The following is a 9,342-nucleotide window of genomic DNA, read 5'->3' on the forward strand; positions in this document are numbered from 1 at the left end:
TGTCCGAACGTCGTAACCGTACTTTATTAGATATGGTGCGATCTATGATGTCTCTTACCGATTTACCACTATCGTTTTGGGGTTATGCATTAGAGACAGTTGCATTCACGTTAAATAGGGCACCGTCTAAATCCGTTAAGACAACACGGTATGAACTATGGATTGGCAAGAAATCCAAGCTGTCATTTCTTAAAGTTTGGGGTTGCGATACTTATGTGAAAAAACTTCAGCCGGATAAGCTCGAACCCAAATCAGAGAAGTGCGTCTTCATAGGATGCCCAAAAGAAACTGTTGGGTACACCTTCTACCACAGATCCGAAGGCAAGATCTTTGTTGCTAAGAATGGATCCTTTCTAGAGAAGGAGTTTTCTCTCGAAAGAAGTGAGTGGGAAGAAAGTAGAACTTGATGAGGTAATTGTACCTTCTCTCGAATTGGAAAATAGCTCATCACAGAAAACTGTTCCCGTGATGCCTACACCAACTAGAGAGGAAGCTAATGATAATGATCATGAAACTTCAGAGCAAGTTACTACTGAACCTCGTAGGTCAACCAGAGCACGTTCCGCACCAGAGTGGTAAGGTAACCCTGTTCTGGAAGTCATGTTACTAGACCATGAGGAACCTACGAACTATGAAGAAGCTATGATGAGCCCAGATTCCGATAAATGGCTTGAGGCCATGAAATCTGAGATAGGATCCATGTGAGAACAAAGTGTGGACTTTGGTTGACTTGCCCGATGATCGGCGAGCCATACAGAATAAATGGATCTTCAAGAAGAAGACTGACGCTGATGGTAATGTTACTGTCTACAAAGCTCGACTTGTCGCGAAAGATTTTCGACAAGTTCAAGGAGTTGACTACGATGAGACTTTCTCTTCCATAGCGATGCTTAAGTCTGTCCGAATCATGTTAACAATTTCCGCATTTTATGATTATGAAATCTGACAAGTGGACATCAAAACTGCATTCCTTAATGGATTTCTTAAAGAAGAGTTGTATATGATGCAACCAAAAGGTTTTGTCGATCCTAAAGGTGCTAATAAAGTGTGCAAGCTCCAGCGATCCATTTATGGACTGATGCAAGCATCTCGGAGTTGGAATATACGCTTTGATGAGGTGAACAAAGCATATGGTTTTATACAGACTTTCAGAGAAGCCTGTATTTACAAGAAAGTGAGTGGGAGCTCTATAGCATTTCTAATATTATATGTGGATGACATATTGTTGATTGGAAATGATATAGAATTTCTGGATAGCATAAAAGGATACTTGAATAAGAGTTTTTCAATGAAAGACCTCGGTGAAGCTGCTTATATATTGGGCATCAAGATCTATAGAGATAGATCAAGTAACTTAATTGGACTTTCACAAAGCACGTACCTTGATAAAGTTTTGAAGAAGTTCAAAATGGATCATTCAAAGAAAGCGTGCTTGCCTGTGTTACAAGGTGTGAAGTTGAGTCAGACTCAATGCCCGATCACTGCAGAAGATAGAGAGAAATTGAAAGTCATTCTCTATGCCTCAGCCATAGGTTCTATCATGTATGTTATGCTGTGTACCAGACCTGATGTGTGCCTTGTTATAAATCTAGCAGGGAGGTATCAAAGTAATCCAGGAGTGGATCAATGGACAGCGGCCAAGAACATCCTGAAGTACCTGAAAAGGAGTAAGGATATGTTTCTCTTTTATGGAGGTGACAAAGAGCTCGTCGTAAATGGTTACATCGATGCTAGCTTTGGCACTGATACAGATGACTCTAAGTCACAAACCAGATACGTATTTATATTGAATGGTGGAGCTGTCAGTTGGTGCAGTTCGAAGCAGAGCGTCGTGACAGGATCTACGTGTGAAGCGGAGTACATAGCTGCTTCGGAAGCAGCAAATGAGGGAGTCTGGATGAAGGAGTTCATATCCGATTTAGGTGTAATACCTAGTGCATCGGGTTCAATGAAAATCTTTTGTGACAATACTGGAGCAATTGCCTCGGCAAAGGAATCCAGATTTCACAAAAGAACCAAACACATCAAGAGACGCTTCAACTCCATCCGTGATCAAGTCAAGGAGGGAGACATAGAGATTTGCAAAATACATACGGATCTGAATGTGGCAGACCTGTTGACTAAGCCTCTTCCACGAGCAAAACATGATCAGCACCAAGACTCCATGGGTGTTAGAATCATTACAATGTAATCTAGATTATTGACCCTAGTGCAAGTGGGAGACTGAAAGAAATATGCCCTAGAGGCAATAATAAAGTTGTTATTTTGTATTTCCTTATATCATGATAAATGATTATTATTCATGCTAGAATCTTATATCTTATATCTTATATTTACTAATTGGATGCATCATTCGAGGCTCCACGTTAATTCTCAGAAATTAAGCTTATCATCCGTCGGATCTCAAGATTAGTTATTGACAGTCGTCGAATTATCCCAGAGAGTCCTCACATACTGTCCCACCAATAGTCCAAGCGAAACGTCCATCCTTAATCTAGATGTTGGCGATGTTCCTCCTAATTGCCTTTCCTACGCGTCCACGCTGCAATCCATCTAAACAGAACCATACAATCCAGCCTCTCCCCAATCCTCCTCCTCTCCAACCTTACTATTTCTGCAATCTAAGCTGCAATCCATGTTGGACGATGAGAAGGCGGCGCATCGCAGTGTGAATCAGTCGTGCTGCCGCCGGAGGCCAGCCTGATGGCTTCCTTCTCCTCAATCTAATCGCTGCCTCATCTCCACCAATCTCTGGTGTTGAAAGTGGCTCTCCACCAATCGTGCCTCATCTCAATCCTGTGATGTTGCGTCCCCAGGATCTCACCCATTTGTTCCCCACTGGTCTCGGGTAGGTTCTCATCTCCTACAATTTTCTTTGTCCAAGATTCTAACCTTCGTTTCCTCCTGGACTCGGTGATGGTTGCATCCCAGATTCCTCTCGATAGCAGGTGAATTTGCCCTCCTCTATGCCTTTAATTTTTTCTCCTTCGTTTCCTCCTAGATCTAAGTGATGGTTGCATCCCGGATTCCTCTCCATAGCAGGTAAATCTGCCCACCTGTACGCCTTTAATTTTTTTCTATTCTTGATACTACATTGGTGGTTCAGATTTTAATCTCAAGTGACATATAGATATATGTTTGATGGGGCGTTGTGCTATGGATGCTTATATCGATGCATTTATCTTCTATTAATTATTTCATTGATGTTCCAGCTCAGCCGTTAATGTCAATGGATACGCAAAATCTTCCGCACAAATATATCATCCGAAGAACTTAATTGTTCACCCGCAAAAAAAAAGAACTTAATTGTTGGCCCACTCCTATCAATTGTGCTTTATGGTGAAACGGACCAGGCCATCAAGAATACACTCCTAGGATTTATACAGTGAGATTTTTTAAGATGAAGTTACATTCAGTTTTGTAAGAGTGCATTTTATAATGTTATGCAATACTGCGACTTTTCATAACCAATCAATCTGAAAACCATATTATGATTTTTTTTTCCATTTTACAAATACTTTGTACAGCAACACTGCCAAATACTATTTATTTGATTTTATAGGCAAGTCAATAAAGATATGAGTATTCATGTTTATAGCCTACTACAGTGAGGTAGTGCCAAGCCTTAGCTGTACTATACTAACATTAAATTTTACATAAATGTTAAATACTGAAGTTCTGGGCACTACCGCAATGGGATTTTATTGTCTCTTCCTTATGTGGAACCCTTCTCCGGAGATAACTACTCCCTGTGTTACATGGTGTGATAGATTTTAGAGAATCATGCTTGCAGCTTTATCATTCAGTAAGGTATATTTGATGGCCCCCTCTAGTAAAAAGAAAATTCCCCTGTTCCATTCCATATTCCCATTATTCGTCGAGAATTATAGGGTGCATATTTTTAGCATACTTCTCTTGCCTCCAGAATGAAATTTCTAAGAAAATTGTAATGTTGTGCCTCTTCTTAACTAGGACTGATGCATCCAGCCGAGGAATATGAGTGCTAGATTCTGAGAGGTAACAAATAGTGTTAGTTTTCAGTATGAATTCGCATAATCTTTATGGATTTTCTTTGCAATTCCATGAGTCTGTATACCCTTTTTTTTTGCCATCCGCCCATCCTTTAGGTGTTGTTATCTGTAGTCAATTGGTGAAAGAAATGGATGCGATCATTTGACATACCATGGAGTATAATTTCCACATGAGATTCTCAAAAAAAAAAATTCCACATGACATGCTTAATAGACTTTTCTACCATCTGTTAAGTGATTATTACCTAAATTACAGTAACTTCAGTTCACAACAGGTATACCTTGATGGACGTGGTGCTACGGATGCTTATATCGATGAATTTATCTTCCATTAATTGATACATTGATGTTCCAGCTCAGCCTTTAATGTCAATGGGTACACAAAAACTTCCGCATGAATATATTATCTGAAGAATCTAATTGATAGCCCGCCCCTATTGACTGTGCTTTATGGTGAAACAGATCAAGCCATCAAGAATACAGTCATAGGATTTATACAGTGAAGTTACTTTCAGATTTTTTTAAGACGTTCAATCAGTTTAGTAATACTGTGTTTATAATGTTATTGTTAACTGCAAATGATCATAATCAATCAATCCGACACCATATTAAGTTCTTTCTATTTTAAAAATACTTGGTACAGAAAATAGTGCCAAATACTATTTTTTTAATTTTATAGGCAAGACAATAAATATATGAGTATTCATGTTTATAGTCTACTATGTGAGATAGTGCCAAGCTTTAGATGTGCCATATTGACATTAAATTATACCTAAATGTTAAATATTAGAAAAAGTTTTGGGCACTACTTCAATGGAATTTTATTGTGTCTTCCTTATGTGGAACCCTTCTCCGGAGAAAATTGCTCCCTGTGTTACATCGTGTAATCGATTTCAGAGAAGCATGCCGGCAGCTTTAGTTATTCAGTAAGGTATATTTTATGGCTCCCTTTGGTAGAAAAAATCCCCTGTTCCATTAATTATAGGGTGCATATTGTTAGCGTACTTCTCTTGCCTCCAAAATACAATTTCTAAGCAAATGGAAATGTTATGATTCTTCTTAACTCAGAGTGATGCATCCAGCCAAGAAATATGAGTGCAATATCTGTAGAGGTAACAAATAGTGTTAGTTTTCAGTATGACTTCCACATAATCTATTTATGGATTTTCTTTGCAATTCCATGAGTCCATACACCATTTTTGTTGGCCTTCCGCCCATCCTTTAGGTTTTATTATCTGCAGTCAATTGGTAAAAGATATGAATGCCATCATTTGACATAGCATGGAGATTGGAGTATAATTTCCACATGACATGCTCAAGAGGCTTTTCTATCATCTATTAGGTGATTACCAAAATTAAGATAACTGCAGTTCACAACAGGTATAGTATAGTACAACTCCGATGCTCTGTATAGGGACATTAGCTAGCTGCATATATCTTCAAATACCAGTTCTTTTGGCATGCTGGAGTCTGGAGATACCACATTCATGTTCTTTGATGTGAATCCATCATCCTATATCCCCGTTTTTCTGACTTTCTCTTGCAGAAAGCCTGATAGACCAACTACGAACAAGCTTAGTGTGAGGTATATATGTACATTGCTTTGTACACATTTCGCAATAAAAGTACACAGTCCGTAGATACCCAGCATAGTAGAAAGCTGGAAGTCGTTGATGCTTAATGCAATGGTGCACTGATCTCATGTTTGTTCCGAAAAAATGCTCATTTTGTGTACCTAGGCGTCATGTTTCTTATTCCAAACTTCCTTTCAAGAAAACAATTGGTAACTATTTTGTCTACTGCGAAGAAAACTCAATTTGCTGCTGAGGACAAAACTGGCTAACAGATTTATTTACTTGGAGGTATTTTCAGATCGAAAGTCCAAACCACTTTGTCTGCTGCAATGAAAACTCTATTTGATGCTGAGGACAAAACCGACAACAAATTGATTTACTTGGCGAAAGAAATAAACAACAGCAGCAGTTTACATGTACTCCCTCCGTAATATAAGAGCGTTTAGATCACTACACTCTTATATTTTACGGAGGAAGTACATGCTAGGAAGTGGTGACCAATCGACTAAGTCTTATCGGAGGAGATTGGATGTTATTATAATAACAGAGTACAATAATGGACGGGTAGGTTGCAGATGATACATCCCTTTGGGAAATATGTTGTACTTCAACTTTTTAGGACAACAATATATTAGATTCTGAGATGTGGTTCTTATGTGATCAAGGATAACTTCTTTTACATGTCATCAAGTACTATAACCTGAAGACTTCTTTAACTTTTCTGTGCACAGTGTTTTCTGGAGTTGAATTATATCCAAAGCCAGTATTCAGCATAAAAATTAGTTAAAACTTATTGAGAAAGAAGAATAGGACTTCCAAAATGCTTCAAGAAAGACAATTTTAGAGCACCAATTTTTTTCCATAAGACCACATATGTCATTTCTTCACAAAAATTCACATGTAGGTAGAACACTCGAACATATTTACTAGAAAAAGATTCACAATTAATTATTATTTTGGCTATTTTCAGTGACCCATATGACCGTCCCGACCACTATAAAGCTAAAAACAACGTGTACATGAACTTTACATCTTTCGTCACATGAATATCCTTAATTGTCCGCGCCTCCCCCTCCCTCTTCCCTCCCTCCGCCGCCGCCTGAGGTGCTTGCCGGCGCGGCCGCGCGACGCCTATGAAGGTGGCGGCGGGGATCTGGCGGCTCCGCCTCCGTGGAGGGCCCCGGCGTCTAGAGAGGCGGCTCCGATGGGTGGTGCTCGGCGTGGCGGGCTGCCTCCCTGGCCGTGCGGGCGGGGGGGGGGGGGGGGGGGGGGGGGGGGGGGGGTAGCGGGCGCTGGCGTTGCTGCGCCCCCGCGTGGGTCGCCATGCGCGTCCTGGAGAAGCTCCGTCCCCGACCTCGATCTGCTCTTGCTCCAGCCCCTGGTGGCTTCGGTCGCCGTCATGGGGGTCTGGACGGACGGATCTGGTGGTTGGGCGTGTTTCCGGGGGAAACCCCTGGCCGGCGCGGCGGCCTCACCAAAGGCGACGTCTTTCGGCGCCGTAGTCCTTCCTGGAGGCTTTGGTGTGGTACTCCCCTCCCACCCTTCCTCGAGCACAGGTGAAGACCTGCCCTCCCCTTGCTTGGACGACGGCGGCATCCGGTGCCGTGCTCCTTCTTGAAGGCGTCTTCCGGGGATTGCTTGTGTGAGGTGGAGCTGCTGGTGATGCGGTGACGGTGCAAGGCGGCCTGTTCTTCTCAGTGGCTGCCGTCGTGGTCTCGGTTGCGGATTTCCAATCCCTGACCACCGCTTGGCTGTGCCCTTTTTTGGCCTTCTCCGTGGATCTTCGCCTTCGTTCGACGACTCGCGGCCGACGTCCTGTCCTGCGGCTTCCAGTCATGGTGCTCTGTGGTCGGCTTCCGATGCGTGTGGGTCTGCCTCTGCTGTTCCCCTACGGTGGTTGGGCGCCCTGGTCTGGGTTCATGTAGAACCGCTCTGCCGGCCGCTGGTGCGGCTCCCGTCGAGCCCGGGTGAATGGGTTGTGGCCCTTTGCGGCGGCAGAGACAGATCTGGTGTTGCTCTTGTCTGCTTGTGCGATTGCAGTCAGCGGCACAATACAAGTCTGAAGTTGCCATCCTCCTGTAGCCTTAGTTTGGTTGCTTGTTTGGCATTGCGGTGGTCGTTGGCAACATTGTTTGTTGTTGCCTTTGAGCTGTTCCTCTTAGCGCTATGTATCTTTGCTCCGCTTTGTTTTCTTTTCATTGTAATGTGGTTCTACGTAATCCTGGCCGGTTGAGGGCTCTGTTAATTCAAAGCCGGGCTAGGTTCGAGTCCTCTCTCGGGCTCGCCGATGCCTTTTCTCTAAAAAAAATCCTTAATGAAATAATTGCATATCCCAATAATAAAGTTGAAAATTATATGCTGAACTATAAATAGTGTTCTAAGACCATTAGGATAAAACACGTTATAGAAAATCAAACTAGCGGATGGTCTGCTGTGCTCTTTCGAAGTTTGGTGTTCCTGCGAGTAAGAAATATGGTCTCGATCGCCTCTTGCTTATTCAGATCTACAGTGTAGATTGTATGTCCCTATTTATGATTCTTTTTTTTTTCCAGTTGGCGTACAGCTTAATCCCAGGTGGCGTACAGTGCGGAAGGAGTATAGTTGGTAGCTTGGGTTTCAGAGTCACTTGCTGATACTGAAGCTATTCTGGCGGGGGAATTGATGGGATTTAATGAAAATTTATTTGAGGTAATATTCCATTTTCTATTTTCTAGATTTTATTTTGGACGACATGTTTCCCTGCTTTGTTCGAATGTCCATGCATTCTCCACATTCTTCTTTTGTACTAACAAGAATGCACCGTACCCAAAATCCAAGAAACTAATTTATTACTTGCATTTATGTACTGAATTTGTCACTGCATTTATGTATCTTAGTGGTAAATTGGATCGCCAAAAATTTGTGCCGTTGTCTCTTGATTTCAGAAGGACCATGTAGTATTGGACACCTTCGAAGCTACTACATAGCCGTAGCACATACCATGGAGTATTATGATGTTTCTGACGCATGCATATTTGTACTTCAAAACTACTAAAAGTAGTATATATTTTTTCTGGGAATTTTATAGCAAAATCTATACATTTAAATGCTCAATGCCTAAAACCTTCTATCCTCTTTGTAAATTATTCCTATACACAGAAATTGGTTTTTTTATCCTGTCAGTTAGAAGGGAAAAATGGTTTGTGGTTCATGCACGTGCTTCCATCAAGAGAAGAAAAAACGCATCATCCATCCGCACAAGAAACCGTTTCAATATGATCAGTTGCTGCAAAAAAGGAAAGTTGCGGCTAATTAAAGAGTTATGATCATTTGTCGAGGTCATTCATGTGCGGGACAGTAGCTAGATTTGGAGCCTGATTTGAGTTCGCAGTTCACACCATAGTTTTTATTTGTTAACAGTAATGATCCAAACGGGTGCTAAATCAATTTTGAATATGTTGTTAGTTTAAGCAACATTGTAATGTGCTATAAGATGCAAAATAGACTCTCACATATGCATGCTCTATATCATGTGTCAAGAAACTGTTCCTTATTATTTTCGCGAATCTTAAGTATACCTCTTATTTTCTTACTTTACATCATGACAGCAATACAGTACTTCAAATAATACTCTTCAAATTCATTCTTTCAGCTCACCACTTTTAAATAGTCACATTGACATAATAATTCAACAAAGCGCAAAATGTCACAAAAATGAATTTTCAATTATTTAAACTGCAGGAATGCTGCTTTAAATG

At 41.2% G+C, this 9,342-nt stretch overlaps 1 long non-coding RNA gene across 12 annotated transcripts; it reads left to right on the top strand.

Annotated features, from left to right (window-relative positions):
• Window positions 1-2,325: 2,325 nt before the first annotated feature.
• Window positions 2,326-9,137, top strand: LOC109747560 (uncharacterized). Of its 12 annotated transcripts, XR_012187367.1 has the most exons (4): window positions 2,381-2,848; window positions 3,002-3,042; window positions 3,973-4,017; window positions 4,307-9,137. It is a non-coding gene; the product is annotated as an uncharacterized lncRNA (long non-coding RNA). The 12 variants fall into 12 exon arrangements; XR_006665167.2 differs by having other exon boundaries at window positions 2,364-3,042; window positions 3,213-4,017; XR_006665165.2 differs by having other exon boundaries at window positions 2,365-4,017; window positions 4,307-5,616; window positions 5,904-9,137.
• Window positions 9,138-9,342: the final 205 nt, after the last annotated feature.

The sequence above is a fragment of the Aegilops tauschii genome, chromosome 6, assembly GCF_002575655.3.
Source record: "Aegilops tauschii subsp. strangulata cultivar AL8/78 chromosome 6, Aet v6.0, whole genome shotgun sequence".
NCBI classification, from domain to species: Eukaryota; Viridiplantae; Streptophyta; class Magnoliopsida; order Poales; family Poaceae; genus Aegilops; species Aegilops tauschii.